Source organism: Haliotis rufescens, unplaced genomic scaffold (genome assembly GCF_023055435.1).
Source record: "Haliotis rufescens isolate VD_foot unplaced genomic scaffold, xgHalRufe1.0.p SCAF_138, whole genome shotgun sequence".
Lineage (NCBI taxonomy): Eukaryota > Metazoa > Mollusca > Gastropoda > Lepetellida > Haliotidae > Haliotis > Haliotis rufescens.
The window spans coordinates 31,008-56,095 of record NW_025963822.1 but is presented as its reverse complement, the minus strand read 5'-3'; the positions used below and the strand labels follow the sequence as shown (position 1 = coordinate 56,095).

The 25,088-nt window shown below is 39.2% G+C and overlaps 41 non-coding genes across 41 annotated transcripts; all 41 read left to right on the top strand.

Moving 5' to 3' along the window:
* The first annotated feature begins 229 nt into the window (after positions 1-229).
* On the top strand, positions 230-303 carry Trnai-aau. The gene has a single exon. It is a non-coding gene; the product is annotated as a tRNA-Ile (tRNA).
* A 546-nt stretch (positions 304-849) lies between these two features.
* Positions 850-923, top strand: Trnai-aau. Its single transcript has one exon. It is a non-coding gene; the product is annotated as a tRNA-Ile (tRNA).
* A 546-nt stretch (positions 924-1,469) lies between these two features.
* Positions 1,470-1,543, top strand: Trnai-aau. The gene has a single exon. It is a non-coding gene; the product is annotated as a tRNA-Ile (tRNA).
* Positions 1,544-2,089: 546 nt separating this feature from the next.
* Trnai-aau lies at positions 2,090-2,163 on the top strand. Its single transcript has one exon. It is a non-coding gene; the product is annotated as a tRNA-Ile (tRNA).
* A 546-nt stretch (positions 2,164-2,709) lies between these two features.
* Trnai-aau lies at positions 2,710-2,783 on the top strand. The gene has a single exon. It is a non-coding gene; the product is annotated as a tRNA-Ile (tRNA).
* A 546-nt stretch (positions 2,784-3,329) lies between these two features.
* Trnai-aau lies at positions 3,330-3,403 on the top strand. Its single transcript has one exon. It is a non-coding gene; the product is annotated as a tRNA-Ile (tRNA).
* Positions 3,404-3,949: 546 nt separating this feature from the next.
* Positions 3,950-4,023, top strand: Trnai-aau. The gene has a single exon. It is a non-coding gene; the product is annotated as a tRNA-Ile (tRNA).
* A 546-nt stretch (positions 4,024-4,569) lies between these two features.
* Positions 4,570-4,643, top strand: Trnai-aau. Its single transcript has one exon. It is a non-coding gene; the product is annotated as a tRNA-Ile (tRNA).
* Positions 4,644-5,189: 546 nt separating this feature from the next.
* Positions 5,190-5,263, top strand: Trnai-aau. The gene has a single exon. It is a non-coding gene; the product is annotated as a tRNA-Ile (tRNA).
* Positions 5,264-5,809: 546 nt separating this feature from the next.
* On the top strand, positions 5,810-5,883 carry Trnai-aau. Its single transcript has one exon. It is a non-coding gene; the product is annotated as a tRNA-Ile (tRNA).
* Positions 5,884-6,429: 546 nt separating this feature from the next.
* Trnai-aau lies at positions 6,430-6,503 on the top strand. The gene has a single exon. It is a non-coding gene; the product is annotated as a tRNA-Ile (tRNA).
* Positions 6,504-7,049: 546 nt separating this feature from the next.
* Positions 7,050-7,123, top strand: Trnai-aau. The gene has a single exon. It is a non-coding gene; the product is annotated as a tRNA-Ile (tRNA).
* A 546-nt stretch (positions 7,124-7,669) lies between these two features.
* Trnai-aau lies at positions 7,670-7,743 on the top strand. The gene has a single exon. It is a non-coding gene; the product is annotated as a tRNA-Ile (tRNA).
* Positions 7,744-8,289: 546 nt separating this feature from the next.
* Trnai-aau lies at positions 8,290-8,363 on the top strand. The gene has a single exon. It is a non-coding gene; the product is annotated as a tRNA-Ile (tRNA).
* A 546-nt stretch (positions 8,364-8,909) lies between these two features.
* On the top strand, positions 8,910-8,983 carry Trnai-aau. The gene has a single exon. It is a non-coding gene; the product is annotated as a tRNA-Ile (tRNA).
* Positions 8,984-9,529: 546 nt separating this feature from the next.
* Positions 9,530-9,603, top strand: Trnai-aau. The gene has a single exon. It is a non-coding gene; the product is annotated as a tRNA-Ile (tRNA).
* Positions 9,604-10,149: 546 nt separating this feature from the next.
* On the top strand, positions 10,150-10,223 carry Trnai-aau. The gene has a single exon. It is a non-coding gene; the product is annotated as a tRNA-Ile (tRNA).
* A 546-nt stretch (positions 10,224-10,769) lies between these two features.
* Positions 10,770-10,843, top strand: Trnai-aau. The gene has a single exon. It is a non-coding gene; the product is annotated as a tRNA-Ile (tRNA).
* A 546-nt stretch (positions 10,844-11,389) lies between these two features.
* Positions 11,390-11,463, top strand: Trnai-aau. Its single transcript has one exon. It is a non-coding gene; the product is annotated as a tRNA-Ile (tRNA).
* A 546-nt stretch (positions 11,464-12,009) lies between these two features.
* Trnai-aau lies at positions 12,010-12,083 on the top strand. The gene has a single exon. It is a non-coding gene; the product is annotated as a tRNA-Ile (tRNA).
* Positions 12,084-12,629: 546 nt separating this feature from the next.
* Positions 12,630-12,703, top strand: Trnai-aau. Its single transcript has one exon. It is a non-coding gene; the product is annotated as a tRNA-Ile (tRNA).
* A 289-nt stretch (positions 12,704-12,992) lies between these two features.
* Trnai-aau lies at positions 12,993-13,066 on the top strand. The gene has a single exon. It is a non-coding gene; the product is annotated as a tRNA-Ile (tRNA).
* Positions 13,067-13,612: 546 nt separating this feature from the next.
* Positions 13,613-13,686, top strand: Trnai-aau. Its single transcript has one exon. It is a non-coding gene; the product is annotated as a tRNA-Ile (tRNA).
* Positions 13,687-13,975: 289 nt separating this feature from the next.
* Trnai-aau lies at positions 13,976-14,049 on the top strand. Its single transcript has one exon. It is a non-coding gene; the product is annotated as a tRNA-Ile (tRNA).
* A 546-nt stretch (positions 14,050-14,595) lies between these two features.
* Positions 14,596-14,669, top strand: Trnai-aau. The gene has a single exon. It is a non-coding gene; the product is annotated as a tRNA-Ile (tRNA).
* Positions 14,670-15,215: 546 nt separating this feature from the next.
* Trnai-aau lies at positions 15,216-15,289 on the top strand. Its single transcript has one exon. It is a non-coding gene; the product is annotated as a tRNA-Ile (tRNA).
* Positions 15,290-15,836: 547 nt separating this feature from the next.
* Positions 15,837-15,910, top strand: Trnai-aau. The gene has a single exon. It is a non-coding gene; the product is annotated as a tRNA-Ile (tRNA).
* A 546-nt stretch (positions 15,911-16,456) lies between these two features.
* Positions 16,457-16,530, top strand: Trnai-aau. The gene has a single exon. It is a non-coding gene; the product is annotated as a tRNA-Ile (tRNA).
* Positions 16,531-17,076: 546 nt separating this feature from the next.
* Trnai-aau lies at positions 17,077-17,150 on the top strand. The gene has a single exon. It is a non-coding gene; the product is annotated as a tRNA-Ile (tRNA).
* A 546-nt stretch (positions 17,151-17,696) lies between these two features.
* Positions 17,697-17,770, top strand: Trnai-aau. The gene has a single exon. It is a non-coding gene; the product is annotated as a tRNA-Ile (tRNA).
* Positions 17,771-18,316: 546 nt separating this feature from the next.
* On the top strand, positions 18,317-18,390 carry Trnai-aau. Its single transcript has one exon. It is a non-coding gene; the product is annotated as a tRNA-Ile (tRNA).
* Positions 18,391-18,936: 546 nt separating this feature from the next.
* On the top strand, positions 18,937-19,010 carry Trnai-aau. The gene has a single exon. It is a non-coding gene; the product is annotated as a tRNA-Ile (tRNA).
* Positions 19,011-19,556: 546 nt separating this feature from the next.
* Trnai-aau lies at positions 19,557-19,630 on the top strand. Its single transcript has one exon. It is a non-coding gene; the product is annotated as a tRNA-Ile (tRNA).
* Positions 19,631-20,176: 546 nt separating this feature from the next.
* On the top strand, positions 20,177-20,250 carry Trnai-aau. The gene has a single exon. It is a non-coding gene; the product is annotated as a tRNA-Ile (tRNA).
* A 546-nt stretch (positions 20,251-20,796) lies between these two features.
* On the top strand, positions 20,797-20,870 carry Trnai-aau. The gene has a single exon. It is a non-coding gene; the product is annotated as a tRNA-Ile (tRNA).
* A 546-nt stretch (positions 20,871-21,416) lies between these two features.
* Positions 21,417-21,490, top strand: Trnai-aau. Its single transcript has one exon. It is a non-coding gene; the product is annotated as a tRNA-Ile (tRNA).
* A 546-nt stretch (positions 21,491-22,036) lies between these two features.
* On the top strand, positions 22,037-22,110 carry Trnai-aau. Its single transcript has one exon. It is a non-coding gene; the product is annotated as a tRNA-Ile (tRNA).
* A 546-nt stretch (positions 22,111-22,656) lies between these two features.
* On the top strand, positions 22,657-22,730 carry Trnai-aau. Its single transcript has one exon. It is a non-coding gene; the product is annotated as a tRNA-Ile (tRNA).
* A 546-nt stretch (positions 22,731-23,276) lies between these two features.
* On the top strand, positions 23,277-23,350 carry Trnai-aau. The gene has a single exon. It is a non-coding gene; the product is annotated as a tRNA-Ile (tRNA).
* Positions 23,351-23,896: 546 nt separating this feature from the next.
* On the top strand, positions 23,897-23,970 carry Trnai-aau. Its single transcript has one exon. It is a non-coding gene; the product is annotated as a tRNA-Ile (tRNA).
* A 546-nt stretch (positions 23,971-24,516) lies between these two features.
* Positions 24,517-24,590, top strand: Trnai-aau. Its single transcript has one exon. It is a non-coding gene; the product is annotated as a tRNA-Ile (tRNA).
* The last annotated feature ends 498 nt before the right edge of the window (positions 24,591-25,088 follow it).

Genomic DNA, 25,088 nt, shown 5'->3' with positions numbered 1-25,088 from the left:
CACTTCTAAAGAATCCCACACATGTTTGTCAGTACGTGTAGAAGCCACAGGGATGGTTATGAGTTACATATGTGTGAGTGGTCGGATTGGAAACCACGTCTCTGGAGAGACAGCATGCAAGGTGCCTTATGCCACGCTATCTGAAAGAAACGTCTTAACTTTCACACCATGCCTAAAATGGGGTTTTCAAGGGTATATATGTTCAATTGGCTCAGCCTCTCTCTCAGTTGGCCGATTAGCTCAGCTGGTTAGAGCGCCGTGCTAATAACGCGGATGTCATGGGTTCGATCCCCATATTGGCCACGGAAGTTTTTGTGCTTGCATTGCATTTTCACTTTCACTCCCAACCATTTCTATATAATGCTTATAACATCAATTGCCTTTTGATGTTATGTATCACACTCGTATTTTGCGAAAAACATGAAATAATTCAGTCTCCTCAATTGAAATCTTGAAATATTTTATCGGGTTAAATTGTCATTAACACAAAAAAGAAAACGAACACAGCAAAGCTGTTCATGTTCAGAAATTGGAGAAATCTGGACATGCCAATTGAAAGAAATGTCGATTTAGCTTATGTATAAATAAAATGATTTCTGATGTCATGATAATGTGTCTGTCACTTCTAAAGAATCCCACACATGTTTGTCAGTACGTGTAGAAGCCACAGGGATGGTTATGAGTTACATATGTGTGAGTGGTCGGATTGGAAACCACGTCTCTGGAGAGACAGCATGCAAGGTGCCTTATGCCACGCTATCTGAAAGAAACGTCTTAACTTTCACAGCATGCCTAAAATGGGGTTTTCAAGGGTATATATGTTCAATTGGCTCAGCCTCTCTCTCAGTTGGCCGATTAGCTCAGCTGGTTAGAGCGCCGTGCTAATAACGCGGATGTCATGGGTTCGATCCCCATATTGGCCACGGAAGTTTTTGTGCTTGCATTGTATTTTCACTTTCACTCCCAATCATTTCTATATAATGCTTATAACATCAATTGCCTTTTGATGTTATGTATCACACTCGTATTTTGCGAAAAAAATGAAATAATTCAGTCTCCTCAATTGAAATCTTGAAATATTTTATCGGGTTAAATTGTCATTAACACAAAAAAGAAAACGAACACAGCAAAGCTGTTCATGTTCAGAAATTGGAGAAATCTGGACATGCCAATTGAAAGAAATGTCGATTTAGCTTATGTATAAATAAAATGATTTCTGATGTCATGATAATGTGTCTGTCACTTCTAAAGAATCCCACACATGTTTGTCAGTACGTGTAGAAGCCACAGGGATGGTTATGAGTTACATATGTGTGAGTGGTCGGATTGGAAACCACGTCTCTGGAGAGACAGCATGCAAGGTGCCTTATGCCACGCTATCTGAAAGAAACGTCTTAACTTTCACAGCATGCCTAAAATGGGGTTTTCAAGGGTATATATGTTCAACTGGCTCAGCCTCTCTCTCAGTTGGCCGATTAGCTCAGCTGGTTAGAGCGCCGTGCTAATAACGCGGATGTCATGGGTTCGATCCCCATATTGGCCACGGAAGTTTTTGTGCTTGCATTGTATTTTCACTTTCACTCCCAATCATTTCTATATAATGCTTATAACATCAATTGCCTTTTGATGTTATGTATCACACTCGTATTTTGCGAAAAAAATGAAATAATTCAGTCTCCTCAATTGAAATCTTGAAATATTTTATCGGGTTAAATTGTCATTAACACAAAAAAGAAAACGAACACAGCAAAGCTGTTCATGTTCAGAAATTGGAGAAATCTGGACATGCCAATTGAAAGAAATGTCGATTTAGCTTATGTATAAATAAAATGATTTCTGATGTCATGATAATGTGTCTGTCACTTCTAAAGAATCCCACACATGTTTGTCAGTACGTGTAGAAGCCACAGGGATGGTTATGAGTTACATATGTGTGAGTGGTCGGATTGGAAACCACGTCTCTGGAGAGACAGCATGCAAGGTGCCTTATGCCACGCTATCTGAAAGAAACGTCTTAACTTTCACACCATGCCTAAAATGGGGTTTTCAAGGGTATATATGTTCAATTGGCTCAGCCTCTCTCTCAGTTGGCCGATTAGCTCAGCTGGTTAGAGCGCCGTGCTAATAACGCGGATGTCATGGGTTCGATCCCCATATTGGCCACGGAAGTTTTTGTGCTTGCATTGCATTTTCACTTTCACTCCCAACCATTTCTATATAATGCTTATAACATCAATTGCCTTTTGATGTTATGTATCACACTCGTATTTTGCGAAAAACATGAAATAATTCAGTCTCCTCAATTGAAATCTTGAAATATTTTATCGGGTTAAATTGTCATTAACACAAAAAAGAAAACGAACACAGCAAAGCTGTTCATGTTCAGAAATTGGAGAAATCTGGACATGCCAATTGAAAGAAATGTCGATTTAGCTTATGTATAAATAAAATGATTTCTGATGTCATGATAATGTGTCTGTCACTTCTAAAGAATCCCACACATGTTTGTCAGTACGTGTAGAAGCCACAGGGATGGTTATGAGTTACATATGTGTGAGTGGTCGGATTGGAAACCACGTCTCTGGAGAGACAGCATGCAAGGTGCCTTATGCCACGCTATCTGAAAGAAACGTCTTAACTTTCACAGCATGCCTAAAATGGGGTTTTCAAGGGTATATATGTTCAACTGGCTCAGCCTCTCTCTCAGTTGGCCGATTAGCTCAGCTGGTTAGAGCGCCGTGCTAATAACGCGGATGTCATGGGTTCGATCCCCATATTGGCCACGGAAGTTTTTGTGCTTGCATTGCATTTTCACTTTCACTCCCAACCATTTCTATATAATGCTTATAACATCAATTGCCTTTTGATGTTATGTATCACACTCGTATTTTGCGAAAAACATGAAATAATTCAGTCTCCTCAATTGAAATCTTGAAATATTTTATCGGGTTAAATTGTCATTAACACAAAAAAGAAAACGAACACAGCAAAGCTGTTCATGTTCAGAAATTGGAGAAATCTGGACATGCCAATTGAAAGAAATGTCGATTTAGCTTATGTATAAATAAAATGATTTCTGATGTCATGATAATGTGTCTGTCACTTCTAAAGAATCCCACACATGTTTGTCAGTACGTGTAGAAGCCACAGGGATGGTTATGAGTTACATATGTGTGAGTGGTCGGATTGGAAACCACGTCTCTGGAGAGACAGCATGCAAGGTGCCTTATGCCACGCTATCTGAAAGAAACGTCTTAACTTTCACAGCATGCCTAAAATGGGGTTTTCAAGGGTATATATGTTCAACTGGCTCAGCTTCTCTCTCAGTTGGCCGATTAGCTCAGCTGGTTAGAGCGCCGTGCTAATAACGCGGATGTCATGGGTTCGATCCCCATATTGGCCACGGAAGTTTTTGTGCTTGCATTGCATTTTCACTTTCACTCCCAACCATTTCTATATAATGCTTATAACATCAATTGCCTTTTGATGTTATGTATCACACTCGTATTTTGCGAAAAACATGAAATAATTCAGTCTCCTCAATTGAAATCTTGAAATATTTTATCGGGTTAAATTGTCATTAACACAAAAAAGAAAACGAACACAGCAAAGCTGTTCATGTTCAGAAATTGGAGAAATCTGGACATGCCAATTGAAAGAAATGTCGATTTAGCTTATGTATAAATAAAATGATTTCTGATGTCATGATAATGTGTCTGTCACTTCTAAAGAATCCCACACATGTTTGTCAGTACGTGTAGAAGCCACAGGGATGGTTATGAGTTACATATGTGTGAGTGGTCGGATTGGAAACCACGTCTCTGGAGAGACAGCATGCAAGGTGCCTTATGCCACGCTATCTGAAAGAAACGTCTTAACTTTCACAGCATGCCTAAAATGGGGTTTTCAAGGGTATATATGTTCAACTGGCTCAGCCTCTCTCTCAGTTGGCCGATTAGCTCAGCTGGTTAGAGCGCCGTGCTAATAACGCGGATGTCATGGGTTCGATCCCCATATTGGCCACGGAAGTTTTTGTGCTTGCATTGTATTTTCACTTTCACTCCCAATCATTTCTATATAATGCTTATAACATCAATTGCCTTTTGATGTTATGTATCACACTCGTATTTTGCGAAAAAAATGAAATAATTCAGTCTCCTCAATTGAAATCTTGAAATATTTTATCGGGTTAAATTGTCATTAACACAAAAAAGAAAACGAACACAGCAAAGCTGTTCATGTTCAGAAATTGGAGAAATCTGGACATGCCAATTGAAAGAAATGTCGATTTAGCTTATGTATAAATAAAATGATTTCTGATGTCATGATAATGTGTCTGTCACTTCTAAAGAATCCCACACATGTTTGTCAGTACGTGTAGAAGCCACAGGGATGGTTATGAGTTACATATGTGTGAGTGGTCGGATTGGAAACCACGTCTCTGGAGAGACAGCATGCAAGGTGCCTTATGCCACGCTATCTGAAAGAAACGTCTTAACTTTCACACCATGCCTAAAATGGGGTTTTCAAGGGTATATATGTTCAATTGGCTCAGCCTCTCTCTCAGTTGGCCGATTAGCTCAGCTGGTTAGAGCGCCGTGCTAATAACGCGGATGTCATGGGTTCGATCCCCATATTGGCCACGGAAGTTTTTGTGCTTGCATTGCATTTTCACTTTCACTCCCAACCATTTCTATATAATGCTTATAACATCAATTGCCTTTTGATGTTATGTATCACACTCGTATTTTGCGAAAAAAATGAAATAATTCAGTCTCCTCAATTGAAATCTTGAAATATTTTATCGGGTTAAATTGTCATTAACACAAAAAAGAAAACGAACACAGCAAAGCTGTTCATGTTCAGAAATTGGAGAAATCTGGACATGCCAATTGAAAGAAATGTCGATTTAGCTTATGTATAAATAAAATGATTTCTGATGTCATGATAATGTGTCTGTCACTTCTAAAGAATCCCACACATGTTTGTCAGTACGTGTAGAAGCCACAGGGATGGTTATGAGTTACATATGTGTGAGTGGTCGGATTGGAAACCACGTCTCTGGAGAGACAGCATGCAAGGTGCCTTATGCCACGCTATCTGAAAGAAACGTCTTAACTTTCACAGCATGCCTAAAATGGGGTTTTCAAGGGTATATATGTTCAACTGGCTCAGCCTCTCTCTCAGTTGGCCGATTAGCTCAGCTGGTTAGAGCGCCGTGCTAATAACGCGGATGTCATGGGTTCGATCCCCATATTGGCCACGGAAGTTTTTGTGCTTGCATTGTATTTTCACTTTCACTCCCAATCATTTCTATATAATGCTTATAACATCAATTGCCTTTTGATGTTATGTATCACACTCGTATTTTGCGAAAAAAATGAAATAATTCAGTCTCCTCAATTGAAATCTTGAAATATTTTATCGGGTTAAATTGTCATTAACACAAAAAAGAAAACGAACACAGCAAAGCTGTTCATGTTCAGAAATTGGAGAAATCTGGACATGCCAATTGAAAGAAATGTCGATTTAGCTTATGTATAAATAAAATGATTTCTGATGTCATGATAATGTGTCTGTCACTTCTAAAGAATCCCACACATGTTTGTCAGTACGTGTAGAAGCCACAGGGATGGTTATGAGTTACATATGTGTGAGTGGTCGGATTGGAAACCACGTCTCTGGAGAGACAGCATGCAAGGTGCCTTATGCCACGCTATCTGAAAGAAACGTCTTAACTTTCACACCATGCCTAAAATGGGGTTTTCAAGGGTATATATGTTCAATTGGCTCAGCCTCTCTCTCAGTTGGCCGATTAGCTCAGCTGGTTAGAGCGCCGTGCTAATAACGCGGATGTCATGGGTTCGATCCCCATATTGGCCACGGAAGTTTTTGTGCTTGCATTGCATTTTCACTTTCACTCCCAACCATTTCTATATAATGCTTATAACATCAATTGCCTTTTGATGTTATGTATCACACTCGTATTTTGCGAAAAACATGAAATAATTCAGTCTCCTCAATTGAAATCTTGAAATATTTTATCGGGTTAAATTGTCATTAACACAAAAAAGAAAACGAACACAGCAAAGCTGTTCATGTTCAGAAATTGGAGAAATCTGGACATGCCAATTGAAAGAAATGTCGATTTAGCTTATGTATAAATAAAATGATTTCTGATGTCATGATAATGTGTCTGTCACTTCTAAAGAATCCCACACATGTTTGTCAGTACGTGTAGAAGCCACAGGGATGGTTATGAGTTACATATGTGTGAGTGGTCGGATTGGAAACCACGTCTCTGGAGAGACAGCATGCAAGGTGCCTTATGCCACGCTATCTGAAAGAAACGTCTTAACTTTCACAGCATGCCTAAAATGGGGTTTTCAAGGGTATATATGTTCAACTGGCTCAGCCTCTCTCTCAGTTGGCCGATTAGCTCAGCTGGTTAGAGCGCCGTGCTAATAACGCGGATGTCATGGGTTCGATCCCCATATTGGCCACGGAAGTTTTTGTGCTTGCATTGTATTTTCACTTTCACTCCCAATCATTTCTATATAATGCTTATAACATCAATTGCCTTTTGATGTTATGTATCACACTCGTATTTTGCGAAAAAAATGAAATAATTCAGTCTCCTCAATTGAAATCTTGAAATAATTTATCGGGTTAAATTGTCATTAACACAAAAAAGAAAACGAACACAGCAAAGCTGTTCATGTTCAGAAATTGGAGAAATCTGGACATGCCAATTGAAAGAAATGTCGATTTAGCTTATGTATAAATAAAATGATTTCTGATGTCATGATAATGTGTCTGTCACTTCTAAAGAATCCCACACATGTTTGTCAGTACGTGTAGAAGCCACAGGGATGGTTATGAGTTACATATGTGTGAGTGGTCGGATTGGAAACCACGTCTCTGGAGAGACAGCATGCAAGGTGCCTTATGCCACGCTATCTGAAAGAAACGTCTTAACTTTCACAGCATGCCTAAAATGGGGTTTTCAAGGGTATATATGTTCAATTGGCTCAGCCTCTCTCTCAGTTGGCCGATTAGCTCAGCTGGTTAGAGCGCCGTGCTAATAACGCGGATGTCATGGGTTCGATCCCCATATTGGCCACGGAAGTTTTTGTGCTTGCATTGCATTTTCACTTTCACTCCCAACCATTTCTATATAATGCTTATAACATCAATTGCCTTTTGATGTTATGTATCACACTCGTATTTTGCGGAAAACATGAAATAATTCAGTCTCCTCAATTGAAATCTTGAAATATTTTATCGGGTTAAATTGTCATTAACACAAAAAAGAAAACGAACACAGCAAAGCTGTTCATGTTCAGAAATTGGAGAAATCTGGACATGCCAATTGAAAGAAATGTCGATTTAGCTTATGTATAAATAAAATGATTTCTGATGTCATGATAATGTGTCTGTCACTTCTAAAGAATCCCACACATGTTTGTCAGTACGTGTAGAAGCCACAGGGATGGTTATGAGTTACATATGTGTGAGTGGTCGGATTGGAAACCACGTCTCTGGAGAGACAGCATGCAAGGTGCCTTATGCCACGCTATCTGAAAGAAACGTCTTAACTTTCACAGCATGCCTAAAATGGGGTTTTCAAAGGTATATATGTTCAACTGGCTCAGCTTCTCTCTCAGTTGGCCGATTAGCTCAGCTGGTTAGAGCGCCGTGCTAATAACGCGGATGTCATGGGTTCGATCCCCATATTGGCCACGGAAGTTTTTGTGCTTGCATTGCATTTTCACTTTCACTCCCAACCATTTCTATATAATGCTTATAACATCAATTGCCTTTTGATGTTATGTATCACACTCGTATTTTGCGAAAAACATGAAATAATTCAGTCTCCTCAATTGAAATCTTGAAATATTTTATCGGGTTAAATTGTCATTAACACAAAAAAGAAAACGAACACTGTAAAGCTGTTCATGTTCAGAAATTGGAGAAATCTGGACATGCCAATTGAAAGAAATGTCGATTTAGCTTATGTATAAATAAAATGATTTCTGATGTCATGATAATGTGTCTGTCACTTCTAAAGAATCCCACACATGTTTGTCAGTACGTGTAGAAGCCACAGGGATGGTTATGAGTAACATATGTGTGAGTGGTCGGATTGGAAACCACGTCTCTGGAGAGACAGCATGCAAGGTGCCTTATGCCACGCTATCTGAAAGAAACGTCTTAACTTTCACAGCATGCCTAAAATGGGGTTTTCAAGGGTATATATGTTCAACTGGCTCAGCCTCTCTCTCAGTTGGCCGATTAGCTCAGCTGGTTAGAGCGCCGTGCTAATAACGCGGATGTCATGGGTTCGATCCCCATATTGGCCACGGAAGTTTTTGTGCTTGCATTGCATTTTCACTTTCACTCCCAACCATTTCTATATAATGCTTATAACATCAATTGCCTTTTGATGTTATGTATCACACTCGTATTTTGCGAAAAACATGAAATAATTCAGTCTCCTCAATTGAAATCTTGAAATATTTTATCGGGTTAAATTGTCATTAACACGAAAAAGAAAACGAACACAGCAAAGCTGTTCATGTTCAGAAATTGGAGAAATCTGGACATGCCAATTGAAAGAAATGTCGATTTAGCTTATGTATAAATAAAATGATTTCTGATGTCATGATAATGTGTCTGTCACTTCTAAAGAATCCCACACATGTTTGTCAGTACGTGTAGAAGCCACAGGGATGGTTATGAGTTACATATGTGTGAGTGGTCGGATTGGAAACCACGTCTCTGGAGAGACAGCATGCAAGGTGCCTTATGCCACACTATCTGAAAGAAACGTCTTAACTTTCACAGCATGCCTAAAATGGGGTTTTCAAGGGTATATATGTTCAACTGGCTCAGCCTCTCTCTCAGTTGGCCGATTAGCTCAGCTGGTTAGAGCGCCGTGCTAATAACGCGGATGTCATGGGTTCGATCCCCATATTGGCCACGGAAGTTTTTGTGCTTGCATTGCATTTTCACTTTCACTCCCAACCATTTCTATATAATGCTTATAACATCAATTGCCTTTTGATGTTATGTATCACACTCGTATTTTGCGAAAAACATGAAATAATTCAGTCTCCTCAATTGAAATCTTGAAATATTTTATCGGGTTAAATTGTCATTAACACAAAAAAGAAAACGAACACAGCAAAGCTGTTCATGTTCAGAAATTGGAGAAATCTGGACATGCCAATTGAAAGAAATGTCGATTTAGCTTATGTATAAATAAAATGATTTCTGATGTCATGATAATGTGTCTGTCACTTCTAAAGAATCCCACACATGTTTGTCAGTACGTGTAGAAGCCACAGGGATGGTTATGAGTTACATATGTGTGAGTGGTCGGATTGGAAACCACGTCTCTGGAGAGACAGCATGCAAGGTGCCTTATGCCACGCTATCTGAAAGAAACGTCTTAACTTTCACAGCATGCCTAAAATGGGGTTTTCAAGGGTATATATGTTCAACTGGCTCAGCCTCTCTCTCAGTTGGCCGATTAGCTCAGCTGGTTAGAGCGCCGTGCTAATAACGCGGATGTCATGGGTTCGATCCCCATATTGGCCACGGAAGTTTTTGTGCTTGCATTGCATTTTCACTTTCACTCCCAACCATTTCTATATAATGCTTATAACATCAATTGCCTTTTGATGTTATGTATCACACTCGTATTTTGCGAAAAACATGAAATAATTCAGTCTCCTCAATTGAAATCTTGAAATATTTTATCGGGTTAAATTGTCATTAACACGAAAAAGAAAACGAACACAGCAAAGCTGTTCATGTTCAGAAATTGGAGAAATCTGGACATGCCAATTGAAAGAAATGTCGATTTAGCTTATGTATAAATAAAATGATTTCTGATGTCATGATAATGTGTCTGTCACTTCTAAAGAATCCCACACATGTTTGTCAGTACGTGTAGAAGCCACAGGGATGGTTATGAGTTACATATGTGTGAGTGGTCGGATTGGAAACCACGTCTCTGGAGAGACAGCATGCAAGGTGCCTTATGCCACGCTATCTGAAAGAAACGTCTTAACTTTCACAGCATGCCTAAAATGGGGTTTTCAAGGGTATATATGTTCAACTGGCTCAGCCTCTCTCTCAGTTGGCCGATTAGCTCAGCTGGTTAGAGCGCCGTGCTAATAACGCGGATGTCATGGGTTCGATCCCCATATTGGCCACGGAAGTTTTTGTGCTTGCATTGCATTTTCACTTTCACTCCCAACCATTTCTATATAATGCTTATAACATCAATTGCCTTTTGATGTTATGTATCACACTCGTATTTTGCGAAAAACATGAAATAATTCAGTCTCCTCAATTGAAATCTTGAAATATTTTATCGGGTTAAATTGTCATTAACACAAAAAAGAAAACGAACACAGCAAAGCTGTTCATGTTCAGAAATTGGAGAAATCTGGACATGCCAATTGAAAGAAATGTCGATTTAGCTTATGTATAAATAAAATGATTTCTGTTGTCATGATAATGTGTCTGTCACTTCTAAAGAATCCCACACATGTTTGTCAGTACGTGTAGAAGCCACAGGGATGGTTATGAGTTACATATGTGTGAGTGGTCGGATTGGAAACCACGTCTCTGGAGAGACAGCATGCAAGGTGCCTTATGCCACGCTATCTGAAAGAAACGTCTTAACTTTCACAGCATGCCTAAAATGGGGTTTTCAAGGGTATATATGTTCAACTGGCTCAGCCTCTCTCTCATTTGGCCGATTAGCTCAGCTGGTTAGAGCGCCGTGCTAATAACGCGGATGTCATGGGTTCGATCCCCATATTGGCCACGGAAGTTTTTGTGCTTGCATTGCATTTTCACTTTCACTCCCAACCATTTCTATATAATGCTTATAACATCAATTTCCTTTTGATGTTATGTATCACACTCGTATTTTGCGAAAAACATGAAATAATTCAGTCTCCTCAATTGAAATCTTGAAATATTTTATCGGGTTAAATTGTCATTAACACAAAAAAGAAAACGAACACAGCAAAGCTGTTCATGTTCAGAAATTGGAGAAATCTGGACATGCCAATTGAAAGAAATGTCGATTTAGCTTATGTATAAATAAAATGATTTCTGATGTCATGATAATGTGTCTGTCACTTCTAAAGAATCCCACACATGTTTGTCAGTACGTGTAGAAGCCACAGGGATGGTTATGAGTTACATATGTGTGAGTGGTCGGATTGGAAACCACGTCTCTGGAGAGACAGCATGCAAGATGCCTTATGCCACGCTATCTGAAAGAAACGTCTTAACTTTCACAGCATGCCTAAAATGGGGTTTTCAAGGGTATATATGTTCAACTGGCTCAGCCTCTCTCTCAGTTGGCCGATTAGCTCAGCTGGTTAGAGCGCCGTGCTAATAACGCGGATGTCAGGGGTTCGATCCCCATATTGGCCACGGAAGTTTTTGTGCTTGCATTGCATTTTCACTTTCACTCCCAACCATTTCTATATAATGCTTATAACATCAATTTCCTTTTGATGTTATGTATCACACTCGTATTTTGCGAAAAACATGAAATAATTCAGTCTCCTCAATTGAAATCTTGAAATATTTTATCTGGTTAAATTGTCATTAACACAAAAAAGAGAACGAACACAGCAAAGCTGTTCATGTTCAGAAATTGGAGAAATCTGGACATGCCAATTGAAAGAAATGTCGATTTAGCTTATGTATAAATAAAATGATTTCTGATGTCATGATAATGTGTCTGTCACTTCTAAAGAATCCCACACATGTTTGTCAGTACGTGTAGAAGCCACAGGGATGGTTATGAGTTACATATGTGTGAGTGGTCGGATTGGAAACCACGTCTCTGGAGAGACAGCATGCAAGGTGCCTTATGCCACGCTATCTGAAAGAAACGTCTTAACTTTCACAGCATGCCTAAAATGGGGTTTTCAAGGGTATATATGTTCAACTGGCTCAGCCTCTCTCTCAGTTGGCCGATTAGCTCAGCTGGTTAGAGCGCCGTGCTAATAACGCGGATGTCATGGGTTCGATCCCCATATTGGCCATGGAAGTTTTTGTGCTTGCATTGCATTTTCACTTTCACTCCCAACCATTTCTATATAATGCTTATAACATCAATTTCCTTTTGATGTTATGTATCACACTCGTATTTTGCGAAAAACATGAAATAATTCAGTCTCCTCAATTGAAATCTTGAAATATTTTATCGGGTTAAATTGTCATTAACACAAAAAAGAAAACGAACACAGCAAAGCTGTTCATGTTCAGAAATTGGAGAAATCTGGACATGCCAATTGAAAGAAATGTCGATTTAGCTTATGTATAAATAAAATGATTTCTGATGTCATGATAATGTGTCTGTCACTTCTAAAGAATCCCACACATGTTTGTCAGTACGTGTAGAAGCCACAGGGATGGTTATGAGTTACATATGTGTGAGTGGTCGGATTGGAAACCACGTCTCTGGAGAGACAGCATGCAAGGTGCCTTATGCCACGCTATCTGAAAGAAACGTCTTAACTTTCACAGCATGCCTAAAATGGGGTTTTCAAGGGTATATATGTTCAACTGGCTCAGCCTCTCTCTCAGTTGGCCGATTAGCTCAGCTGGTTAGAGCGCCGTGCTAATAACGCGGATGTCATGGGTTCGATCCCCATATTGGCCACGGAAGTTTTTGTGCTTGCATTGCATTTTCACTTTCACTCCCAACCATTTCTATATAATGCTTATAACATCAATTGCCTTTTGATGTTATGTATCACACTCGTATTTTGCGAAAAACATGAAATAATTCAGTCTCCTCAATTGAAATCTTGAAATATTTTATCGGGTTAAATTGTCATTAACACAAAAAAGAAAACGAACACAGCAAAGCTGTCTTAACTTTCACAGCATGCCTAAAATGGGGTTTTCAAGGGTATATATGTTCAACTGGCTCAGCCTCTCTCTCAGTTGGCCGATTAGCTCAGCTGGTTAGAGCGCCGTGCTAATAACGCGGATGTCATGGGTTCGATCCCCATATTGGCCACGGAAGTTTTTGTGCTTGCATTGCATTTTCACTTTCACTCCCAACCATTTCTATATAATGCTTATAACATCAATTGCCTTTTGATGTTATGTATCACACTCGTATTTTGCGAAAAACATGAAATAATTCAGTCTCCTCAATTGAAATCTTAAAATATTTTATCGGGTTAAATTGTCATTAACACAAAAAAGAAAACGAACACAGCAAAGCTGTTCATGTTCAGAAATTGGAGAAATCTGGACATGCCAATTGAAAGAAATGTCGATTTAGCTTATGTATAAATAAAATGATTTCTGATGTCATGATAATGTGTCTGTCACTTCTAAAGAATCCCACACATGTTTGTCAGTACGTGTAGAAGCCACAGGGATGGTTATGAGTTACATATGTGTGAGTGGTCGGATTGGAAACCACGTCTCTGGAGAGACAGCATGCAAGGTGCCTTATGCCACGCTATCTGAAAGAAACGTCTTAACTTTCACAGCATGCCTAAAATGGGGTTTTCAAGGGTATATATGTTCAACTGGCTCAGCCTCTCTCTCAGTTGGCCGATTAGCTCAGCTGGTTAGAGCGCCGTGCTAATAACGCGGATGTCATGGGTTCGATCCCCATATTGGCCACGGAAGTTTTTGTGCTTGCATTGCATTTTCACTTTCACTCCCAACCATTTCTATATAATGCTTATAACATCAATTGCCTTTTGATGTTATGTATCACACTCGTATTTTGCGAAAAACATGAAATAATTCAGTCTCCTCAATTGAAATCTTGAAATATTTTATCGGGTTAAATTGTCATTAACACAAAAAAGAAAACGAACACAGCAAAGCTGTCTTAACTTTCACAGCATGCCTAAAATGGGGTTTTCAAGGGTATATATGTTCAACTGGCTCAGCCTCTCTCTCAGTTGGCCGATTAGCTCAGCTGGTTAGAGCGCCGTGCTAATAACGCGGATGTCATGGGTTCGATCCCCATATTGGCCACGGAAGTTTTTGTGCTTGCATTGCATTTTCACTTTCACTCCCAACCATTTCTATATAATGCTTATAACATCAATTGCCTTTTGATGTTATGTATCACACTCGTATTTTGCGAAAAACATGAAATAATTCAGTCTCCTCAATTGAAATCTTAAAATATTTTATCGGGTTAAATTGTCATTAACACAAAAAAGAAAACGAACACAGCAAAGCTGTTCATGTTCAGAAATTGGAGAAATCTGGACATGCCAATTGAAAGAAATGTCGATTTAGCTTATGTATAAATAAAATGATTTCTGATGTCATGATAATGTGTCTGTCACTTCTAAAGAATCCCACACATGTTTGTCAGTACGTGTAGAAGCCACAGGGATGGTTATGAGTTACATATGTGTGAGTGGTCGGATTGGAAACCACGTCTCTGGAGAGACAGCATGCAAGGTGCCTTATGCCACGCTATCTGAAAGAAACGTCTTAACTTTCACAGCATGCCTAAAATGGGGTTTTCAAGGGTATATATGTTCAACTGGCTCAGCCTCTCTCTCAGTTGGCCGATTAGCTCAGCTGGTTAGAGCGCCGTGCTAATAACGCGGATGTCATGGGTTCGATCCCCATATTGGCCACGGAAGTTTTTGTGCTTGCATTGCATTTTCACTTTCACTCCCAACCATTTCTATATAATGCTTATAACATCAATTGCCTTTTGATGTTATGTATCACACTCGTATTTTGCGAAAAACATGAAATAATTCAGTCTCCTCAATTGAAATCTTGAAATATTTTATCGGGTTAAATTGTCATTAACACAAAAAAGAAAACGAACACAGCAAAGCTGTTCATGTTCAGAAATTGGAGAAATCTGGACATGCCAATTGAAAGAAATGTCGATTTAGCTTATGTATAAATAAAATGATTTCTGATGTCATGATAATGTGTCTGTCACTTCTAAAGAATCCCACACATGTTTGTCAGTACGTGTAGAAGCCACAGGGATGGTTATGAGTTACATATGTGTGAGTGGTCGGATTGGAAACCACGTCTCTGGAGAGACAGCATGCAAGGTGCCTTATGCCACGCTATCTGAAAGAAACGTCTTAACTTTCACAGCATGCCTAAAATGGGGTTTTCAAGGGTATATATGTTCAACTGGCTCAGCCTCTCTCTCAGTTGGCCGATTAGCTCAGCTGGTTAGAGCGCCGTGCTAATAACGCGGATGTCATGGGTTCGATCCCCATATTGGCCACGGAAGTTTTTGTGCTTGCATTGCATTTTCACTTTCACTCCCAACCATTTCTATATAATGCTTATAACATCAATTGCCTTTTGATGTTATGTATCACACTCGTATTTTGCGAAAAAAATGAAATAATTCAGTCTCCTCAATTGAAATCTTGAAATATTTTATCGGGTTAAATTGTCATTAACACAAAAAAAGAAAACGAACACAGCAAAGCTGTTCATGTTCAGAAATTGGAGAAATCTGGACATGCCAATTGAAAGAAATGTCGATTTAGCTTATGTATAAATAAAATGATTTCTGATGTCATGATAATGTGTCTGTCACTTCTAAAGAATCCCACACATGTTTGTCAGTACGTGTAGAAGCCACAGGGATGGTTATGAGTTACATATGTGTGAGTGGTCGGATTGGAAACCACGTCTCTGGAGAGACAGCATGCAAGGTGCCTTATGCCACGCTATCTGAAAGAAACGTCTTAACTTTCACAGCATGCCTAAAATGGGGTTTTCAAGGGTATATATGTTCAACTGGCTCAGCCTCTCTCTCAGTTGGCCGATTAGCTCAGCTGGTTAGAGCGCCGTGCTAATAACGCGGATGTCATGGGTTCGATCCCCATATTGGCCACGGAAGTTTTTGTGCTTGCATTGCATTTTCACTTTCACTCCCAACCATTTCTATATAATGCTTATAACATCAATTGCCTTTTGATGTTATGTATCACACTCGTATTTTGCGAAAAACATGAAATAATTCAGTCTCCTCAATTGAAATCTTGAAATATTTTATCGGGTTAAATTGTCATTAACACAAAAAAGAAAACGAACACAGCAAAGCTGTTCATGTTCAGAAATTGGAGAAATCTGGACATGCCAATTGAAAGAAATGTCGATTTAGCTTATGTATAAATAAAATGATTTCTGTTGTCATGATAATGTGTCTGCCACTTCTAAAGAATCCCACACATGTTTGTCAGTACGTGTAGAAGCCACAGGGATGGTTATGAGTTACATATGTGTGAGTGGTCGGATTGGAAACCACGTCTCTGGAGAGACAGCATGCAAGGTGCCTTATGCCACGCTATCTGAAAGAAACGTCTTAACTTTCACAGCATGCCTAAAATGGGGTTTTCAAGGGTATATATGTTCAACTGGCTCAGTCTCTCTCTCAGTTGGCCGATTAGCTCAGCTGGTTAGAGCGCCGTGCTAATAACGCGGATGTCATGGGTTCGATCCCCATATTGGCCACGGAAGTTTTTGTGCTTGCATTGCATTTTCACTTTCACTCCCAACCATTTCTATATAATGCTTATAACATCAATTGCCTTTTGATGTTATGTATCACACTCGTATTTTGCGAAAAACATGAAATAATTCAGTCTCCTCAATTGAAATCTTGAAATATTTTATCTGGTTAAATTGTCATTAACACAAAAAAGAAAACGAACACAGCAAAGCTGTTCATGTTCAGAAATTGGAGAAATCTGGACATGCCAATTGAAAGAAATGTCGATTTAGCTTATGTATAAATAAAATGATTTCTGATGTCATGATAATGTGTCTGTCACTTCTAAAGAATCCCACACATGTTTGTCAGTACGTGTAGAAGCCACAGGGATGGTTATGAGTTACATATGTGTGAGTGGTCGGATTGGAAACCACGTCTCTGGAGAGACAGCATGCAAGGTGCCTTATGCCACGCTATCTGAAAGAAACGTCTTAACTTTCACAGCATGCCTAAAATGGGGTTTTCAAGGGTATATATGTTCAATTGGCTCAGCCTCTCTCTCAGTTGGCCGATTAGCTCAGCTGGTTAGAGCCCCGTGCTAATAACGCGGATGTCATGGGTTCGATCCCCATATTGGCCACGGAAGTTTTTGTGCTTGCATTGCATTTTCACTTTCACTCCCAACCATTTCTATATAATGCTTATAACATCAATTGCCTTTTGATGTTATGTATCACACTCGTATTTTGCGAAAAACATGAAATAATTCAGTCTCCTCAATTGAAATCTTGAAATATTTTATCGGGTTAAATTGTCATTAACACAAAAAAGAAAACGAACACAGCAAAGCTGTTCATGTTCAGAAATTGGAGAAATCTGGACATGCCAATTGAAAGAAATGTCGATTTAGCTTATGTATAAATAAAATGATTTCTGATGTCATGATAATGTGTCTGTCACTTCTAAAGAATCCCACACATGTTTGTCAGTACGTGTAGAAGCCACAGGGATGGTTATGAGTTACATATGTGTGAGTGGTCGGATTGGAAACCACGTCTCTGGAGAGACAGCATGCAAGGTGCCTTATGCCACGCTATCTGAAAGAAACGTCTTAACTTTCACAGCATGCCTAAAATGGGGTTTTCAAGGGTATATATGTTCAACTGGCTCAGCCTCTCTCTCAGTTGGCCGATTAGCTCAGCTGGTTAGAGCGCCGTGCTAATAACGCGGATGTCATGGGTTCGATCCCCATATTGGCCACGGAAGTTTTTGTGCTTGCATTGCATTTTCACTTTCACTCCCAACCATTTCTATATAATGCTTATAACATCAATTGCCTTTTGATGTTATGTATCACACTCGTATTTTGCGAAAAACATGAAATAATTCAGTCTCCTCAATTGAAATCTTGAAATATTTTATCGGGTTAAATTGTCATTAACACAAAAAAGAAAACGAACACAGCAAAGCTGTTCATGTTCAGAAATTGGAGAAATCTGGACATGCCAATTGAAAGAAATGTCGATTTAGCTTATGTATAAATAAAATGATTTCTGATGTCATGATAATGTGTCTGTCACTTCTAAAGAATCCCACACATGTTTGTCAGTACGTGTAGAAGCCACAGGGATGGTTATGAGTTACATATGTGTGAGTGGTCGGATTGGAAACCTCGTCTCTGGAGAGACAGCATGCAAGGTGCCTTATGCCACGCTATCTGAAAGAAACGTCTTAACTTTCACAGCATGCCTAAAATGGGGTTTTCAAGGGTATATATGTTCAACTGGCTCAGCCTCTCTCCCAGTTGGCCGATTAGCTCAGCTGGTTAGAGCGCCGTGCTAATAACGCGGATGTCATGGGTTCGATCCCCATATTGGCCACGGAAGTTTTTGTGCTTGCATTGCATTTTCACTTTCACTCCCAACCATTTCTATATAATGCTTATAACATCAATTGCCTTTTGATGTTATGTATCACACTCGTATTTTGCGAAAAACATGAAATAATTCAGTCTCCTCAATTGAAATCTTGAAATATTTTATCGGGTTAAATTGTCATTAACACAAAAAAGAAAACGAACACAGCAAAGCTGTTCATGTTCAGAAATTGGAGAAATCTGGACATGCCAATTGAAAGAAATGTCGATTTAGCTTATGTATAAATAAAATGATTTCTGATGTCATGATAATGTGTCTGTCACTTCTAAAGAATCCCACACATGTTTGTCAGTACGTGTAGAAGCCACAGGGATGGTTATGAGTTACATATGTGTGAGTGGTCGGATTGGAAACCTCGTCTCTGGAGAGACAGCATGCAAGGTGCCTTATGCCACGCTATCTGAAAGAAACGTCTTAACTTTCACAGCATGCCTAAAATGGGGTTTTCAAGGGTATATATGTTCAACTGGCTCAGCCTCTCTCCCAGTTGGCCGATTAGCTCAGCTGGTTAGAGCGCCGTGCTAATAACGCGGATGTCATGGGTTCGATCCCCATATTGGCCACGGAAGTTTTTGTGCTTGCATTGCATTTTCACTTTCACTCCCAACCATTTCTATATAATGCTTATAACATCAATTGCCTTTTGATGTTATGTATCACACTCGTATTTTGCGAAAAACATGTAATAATTCAGTCTCCTCAATTGAAATCTTGAAATATTTTATCTGGTTAAATTGTCATTAACACAAAAAAGAAAACGAACACAGCAAAGCTGTTCATGTTCAGAAATTGGAGAAATCTGGACATGCCAATTGAAAGAAATGTCGATTTAGCTTATGTATAAATAAAATGATTTCTGATGTCATGATAATGTGTCTGTCACTTCTAAAGAATCCCACACATGTTTGTCAGTACGTGTAGAAGCCACAGGGATGGTTATGAGTTACATATGTGTGAGTGGTCGGATTGGAAACCTCGTCTCTGGAGAGACAGCATGCAAGGTGCCTTATGCCACGCTATCTGAAAGAAACGTCTTAACTTTCACAGCATGCCTAAAATGGGGTTTTCAAGGGTATATATGTTCAATTGGCTCAGCCTCTCTCCCAGTTGGCCGATTAGCTCAGCTGGTTAGAGCGCCGTGCTAATAACGCGGATGTCATGGGTTCGATCCCCATATTGGCCACGGAAGTTTTTGTGCTTGCATTGCATTTTCACTTTCACTCCCAACCATTTCTATATAATGCTTATAACATCAATTGCCTTTTGATGTTATGTATCACACTCGTATTTTGCGAAAAACATGAAATAATTCAGTCTCCTCAATTGAAATCTTAAAATATTTTATCGGGTTAAATTGTCATTAACACAAAAAAGAAAACGAACACAACAAAGCTGTTCATGTTCAGAAATTGGAGAAATCTGGACATGCCAATTGAAAGAAATGTCGATTTAGCTTATGTATAAATAAAATGATTTCTGATGTCATGATAATGTGTCTGTCACTTCTAAAGAATCCCACACATGTTTGTCAGTACGTGTAGAAGCCACAGGGATGGTTATGAGTTACATATGTGTGAGTGGTCGGATTGGAAACCTCGTCTCTGGAGAGACAGCATGCAAGGTGCCTTATGCCACGCTATCTGAAAGAAACGTCTTAACTTTCACAGCATGCCTAAAATGGGGTTTTCAAGGGTATATATGTTCAATTGGCTCAGCCTCTCTCTCAGTTGGCCGATTAGCTCAGCTGGTTAGAGCGCCGTGCTAATAACGCGGATGTCATGGGTTCGATCCCCATATTGGCCACGGAAGTTTTTGTGCTTGCATTGCATTTTCACTTTCACTCCCAACCATTTCTATATAATGCTTATAACATCAATTGCCTTTTGATGTTATGTATCACACTCGTATTTTGCGAAAAACATGAAATAATTCAGTCTCCTCAATTGAAATCTTGAAATATTTTATCGGGTTAAATTGTCATTAACACAAAAAAGAAAACGAACACAGCAAAGCTGTTCATGTTCAGAAATTGGAGAAATCTGGACATGCCAATTGAAAGAAATGTCGATTTAGCTTATGTATAAATAAAATGATTTCTGATGTCATGATAATGTGTCTGTCACTTCTAAAGAATCCCACACATGTTTGTCAGTACGTGTAGAAGCCACAGGCATGGTTATGAGTTACATATGTGTGAGTGGTCGGATTGGAAACCACGTCTCTGGAGAGACAGCATGCAAGGTGCCTTATGCCACGCTATCTGAAAGAAACGTCTTAACTTTCACAGCATGCCTAAAATGGGGTTTTCAAGGGTATATATGTTCAACTGGCTCAGCCTCTCTCTAAGTTGGCCGATTAGCTCAGCTGGTTAGAGCGCCGTGCTAATAACGCGGATGTCATGGGTTCGATCCCCATATTGGCCACGGAAGTTTTTGTGCTTGCATTGCATTTTCACTTTCACTCCCAACCATTTCTATATAATGCTTATAACATCAATTGCCTTTTGATGTTATGTATCACACTCGTATTTTGCGAAAAACATGAAATAATTCAGTCTCCTCAATTGAAATCTTGAAATATTTTATCGGGTTAAATTGTCATTAACACAAAAAAGAAAACGAACACAGCAAAGCTGTTCATGTTCAGAAATTGGAGAAATCTGGACATGCCAATTGAAAGAAATGTCGATTTAGCTTATGTATAAATAAAATGATTTCTGATGTCATGATAATGTGTCTGTCACTTCTAAAGAATCCCACACATGTTTGTCAGTACGTGTAGAAGCCACAGGGATGGTTATGAGTTACATATGTGTGAGTGGTCGGATTGGAAACCACGTCTCTGGAGAGACAGCATGCAAGATGCCTTATGCCACGCTATCTGAAAGAAACGTCTTAACTTTCACAGCATGCCTAAAATGGGGTTTTCAAGGGTATATATGTTCAACTGGCTCAGCCTCTCTCTCAGTTGGCCGATTAGCTCAGCTGGTTAGAGCGCCGTGCTAATAACGCGGATGTCAGGGGTTCGATCCCCATATTGGCCACGGAAGTTTTTGTGCTTGCATTGCATTTTCACTTTCACTCCCAACCATTTCTATATAATGCTTATAACATCAATTTCCTTTTGATGTTATGTATCACACTCGTATTTTGCGAAAAACATGAAATAATTCAGTCTCCTCAATTGAAATCTTGAAATATTTTATCTGGTTAAATTGTCATTAACACAAAAAAGAGAACGAACACAGCAAAGCTGTTCATGTTCAGAAATTGGAGAAATCTGGACATGCCAATTGAAAGAAATGTCGATTTAGCTTATGTATAAATAAAATGATTTCTGATGTCATGATAATGTGTCTGTCACTTCTAAAGAATCCCACACATGTTTGTCAGTACGTGTAGAAGCCACAGGGATGGTTATGAGTTACATATGTGTGAGTGGTCGGATTGGAAACCACGTCTCTGGAGAGACAGCATGCAAGGTGCCTTATGCCACGCTATCTGAAAGAAACGTCTTAACTTTCACAGCATGCCTAAAATGGGGTTTTCAAGGGTATATATGTTCAACTGGCTCAGCCTCTCTCTCAGTTGGCCGATTAGCTCAGCTGGTTAGAGCGCCGTGCTAATAACGCGGATGTCATGGGTTCGATCCCCATATTGGCCACGGAAGTTTTTGTGCTTGCATTGCATTTTCACTTTCACTCCCAACCATTTCTATATAATGCTTATAACATCAATTGCCTTTTGATGTTATGTATCACACTCGTATTTTGCGAAAAACATGAAATAATTCAGTCTCCTCAATTGAAATCTTGAAATATTTTATCGGGTTAAATTGTCATTAACACAAAAAAGAAAACGAACACAGCAAAGCTGTTCATGTTCAGAAATTGGAGAAATCTGGACATGCCAATTGAAAGAAATGTCGATTTAGCTTATGTATAAATAAAATGATTTCTGATGTCATGATAATGTGTCTGTCACTTCTAAAGAATCCCACACATGTTTGTCAGTACGTGTAGAAGCCACAGGGATGGTTATGAGTTACATATGTGTGAGTGGTCGGATTGGAAACCTCGTCTCTGGAGAGACAGCATGCAAGGTGCCTTATGCCACGCTATCTGAAAGAAACGTCTTAACTTTCACAGCATGCCTAAAATGGGGTTTTCAAGGGTATATATGTTCAACTGGCTCAGCCTCTCTCCCAGTTGGCCGATTAGCTCAGCTGGTTAGAGCGCCGTGCTAATAACGCGGATGTCATGGGTTCGATCCCCATATTGGCCACGGAAGTTTTTGTGCTTGCATTGCATTTTCACTTTCACTCCCAACCATTTCTATATAATGCTTATAACATCAATTGCCTTTTGATGTTATGTATCACACTCGTATTTTGCGAAAAACATGAAATAATTCAGTCTCCTCAATTGAAATCTTGAAATATTTTATCGGGTTAAATTGTCATTAACACAAAAAAGAAAACGAACACAGCAAAGCTGTTCATGTTCAGAAATTGGAGAAATCTGGACATGCCAATTGAAAGAAATGTCGATTTAGCTTATGTATAAATAAAATGATTTCTGATGTCATGATAATGTGTCTGTCACTTCTAAAGAATCCCACACATGTTTGTCAGTACGTGTAGAAGCCACAGGGATGGTTATGAGTTACATATGTGTGAGTGGTCGGATTGGAAACCTCGTCTCTGGAGAGACAGCATGCAAGGTGCCTTATGCCACGCTATCTGAAAGAAACGTCTTAACTTTCACAGCATGCCTAAAATGGGGTTTTCAAGGGTATATATGTTCAACTGGCTCAGCCTCTCTCCCAGTTGGCCGATTAGCTCAGCTGGTTAGAGCGCCGTGCTAATAACGCGGATGTCATGGGTTCGATCCCCATATTGGCCACGGAAGTTTTTGTGCTTGCATTGCATTTTCACTTTCACTCCCAACCATTTCTATATAATGCTTATAACATCAATTGCCTTTTGATGTTATGTATCACACTCGTATTTTGCGAAAAACATGTAATAATTCAGTCTCCTCAATTGAAATCTTGAAATATTTTATCTGGTTAAATTGTCATTAACACAAAAAAGAAAACGAACACAGCAAAGCTGTTCATGTTCAGAAATTGGAGAAATCTGGACATGCCAATTGAAAGAAATGTCGATTTAGCTTATGTATAAATAAAATGATTTCTGATGTCATGATAATGTGTCTGTCACTTCTAAAGAATCCCACACATGTTTGTCAGTACGTGTAGAAGCCACAGGGATGGTTATGAGTTACATATGTGTGAGTGGTCGGATTGGAAACCTCGTCTCTGGAGAGACAGCATGCAAGGTGCCTTATGCCACGCTATCTGAAAGAAACGTCTTAACTTTCACAGCATGCCTAAAATGGGGTTTTCAAGGGTATATATGTTCAATTGGCTCAGCCTCTCTCCCAGTTGGCCGATTAGCTCAGCTGGTTAGAGCGCCGTGCTAATAACGCGGATGTCATGGGTTCGATCCCCATATTGGCCACGGAAGTTTTTGTGCTTGCATTGCATTTTCACTTTCACTCCCAACCATTTCTATATAATGCTTATAACATCAATTGCCTTTTGATGTTATGTATCACACTCGTATTTTGCGAAAAACATGAAATAATTCAGTCTCCTCAATTGAAATCTTAAAATATTTTATCGGGTTAAATTGTCATTAACACAAAAAAGAAAACGAACACAACAAAGCTGTTCATGTTCAGAAATTGGAGAAATCTGGACATGCCAATTGAAAGAAATGTCGATTTAGCTTATGTATAAATAAAATGATTTCTGATGTCATGATAATGTGTCTGTCACTTCTAAAGAATCCCACACATGTTTGTCAGTACGTGTAGAAGCCACAGGGATGGTTATGAGTTACATATGTGTGAGTGGTCGGATTGGAAACCTCGTCTCTGGAGAGACAGCATGCAAGGTGCCTTATGCCACGCTATCTGAAAGAAACGTCTTAACTTTCACAGCATGCCTAAAATGGGGTTTTCAAGGGTATATATGTTCAATTGGCTCAGCCTCTCTCTCAGTTGGCCGATTAGCTCAGCTGGTTAGAGCGCCGTGCTAATAACGCGGATGTCATGGGTTCGATCCCCATATTGGCCACGGAAGTTTTTGTGCTTGCATTGCATTTTCACTTTCACTCCCAACCATTTCTATATAATGCTTATAACATCAATTGCCTTTTGATGTTATGTATCACACTCGTATTTTGCGAAAAACATGAAATAATTCAGTCTCCTCAATTGAAATCTTAAAATATTTTATCGGGTTAAATTGTCATTAACACAAAAAAGAAAACGAACACAGCAAAGCTGTTCATGTTCAGAAATTGGAGAAATCTGGACATGCCAATTGAAAGAAATGTCGATTTAGCTTATGTATAAATAAAATGATTTCTGATGTCATGATAATGTGTCTGTCACTTCTAAAGAATCCCACACATGTTTGTCAGTACGTGTAGAAGCCACAGGGATGGTTATGAGTTACATATGTGTGAGTGGTCGGATTGGAAACCACGTCTCTGGAGAGACAGCATGCAAGGTGCCTTATGCCACGCTATCTGAAAGAAACGTCTTAACTTTCACAGCATGCCTAAAATGG